The sequence below is a fragment of the Uloborus diversus genome, chromosome 1 (genome assembly GCF_026930045.1).
Source record: "Uloborus diversus isolate 005 chromosome 1, Udiv.v.3.1, whole genome shotgun sequence".
Lineage (NCBI taxonomy): Eukaryota > Metazoa > Arthropoda > Arachnida > Araneae > Uloboridae > Uloborus > Uloborus diversus.
The window spans coordinates 268,435,467-268,437,172 of record NC_072731.1 but is presented as its reverse complement, the minus strand read 5'-3'; positions in this window follow the sequence as shown (position 1 = coordinate 268,437,172).

Below are 1,706 nucleotides of genomic sequence, written 5' to 3'. Positions count from 1 at the left end.
TTGTGATTTAATAAACAGGATGAAGATAACTGAAATTTAGATTTTTAACAAATTAATACCTATAAACATTTTATATTTTCATTCTTATCTTTACTAATAATAAAGCTGAAAGTCTCTCTGTCAGGATGTCTGGATCTCGGTGACGCGCATAGCGCCCAGACTGTACGGCCGATTTTCATGAAATTTGTCACAAAGTTAGTTTGTATATATATATATACAAACATATATGTATATATTATAAGGGCGTGCACCTTGAGGCGATTTTTCGCAAATTCGATTTTGTTCTTTTTCTATTCCAATTTTAAGAACATTTTCCAGAGCAAAATCATCATAAGATGGACGAGTAAATTAACAAGTTATCATAACGTGGAATCATAACATGAGCAAGCCAATTGGCGAGAAATTCATCATACATTATTTGTAAATATACAGGCGAACGAAGAGACCTTTTAATTTTCTACTACGGGCAAAACCGTGCGGTGCGCCACTAGTGCAACATAAAATAAAATGTGTGTGGGTATATTTCTGTGTATTCTCCCTATCAGTGGCGCACACAAGGGGAGGGCCCAGGGGGTTTGGGACCTTTCCCATAACCCTTGAGTTGTTTTTTTTTTCAGAGATTTTTTTTTTTTGAGCAATCACGATTGCTTATTGCTTTCATTTGACTGTTTTTGGCGAGCTATCATTTTATTTTCCCACCGCCACCCTCCGCACCATCACCGTCGACCGGCTGCTCACGATGCTGCTTCTGTAGCGAAAGCCGTCTCCAGGTTGCATCCATGTCCTACACACACGCGCATACATACACAACTACACGCACACAAATACATACACCTACACACATACATCTACACACACATACACATACACACACGCATACATACACAACTACTACACACACACGCACACATACACACACAAACACACACACACAACTACCCACACATTCATGCCTGCACACAGACACAAACACATATGCCAACACACGCATACACATATCCCCTACATACAAACACACATACCCCCACACACAAACACACATGCCTACATACACACTCGTGATTGCGAAAAACATAATTTGAATTCAAGATGTCAAAATTCAAATTAATTTTTCTTTTTTTTTATTTTTTCTTGGAATCATTTTACGTACTACTAAAAATATTCTGATTTAACAAATCCAAAAATAAAATTTATTTTCTCTCTTCCATTGCAAAACCGAATTGTATGTGAACATTAATTGTTCTATGATGATTACTACCCGACAATCGATAAAATCAAAAGATTATCTTCGGATGTTTGTTGGAGTATAATAATAATATTTTGAACTATGACATCTTGAATTCAAATTAGAGTTTTCGCAATCACGAGTGTGTGTATGTAAGCGTGTGGGGGAGTATGTGTGTTTGTGTGTAGGGGGTATGTATGTGTGTGTAGGCATATGTGTTTGTGTCTGTGTGCAGGCATGAATGTGTGGGTAGATGTGTGTGTATGTGTAGGTGTCTGTATGTATGCGTGTATATATGTGTTTGTGTGTGTGTGTGTATGTAGGTGTATGTGTGTGTGTGTGTATGTGTGCGTGTGTGTGTGTAGGATATGGATGCAACCTGGAGACGGCTTTCGCTATAGGAGCAGCATCGTGAGGAGCCGGTCGACGGTGATGGTGAGGAAGGTGGCGGTGGGAAAATAAAATGATAGGACATCAAAAC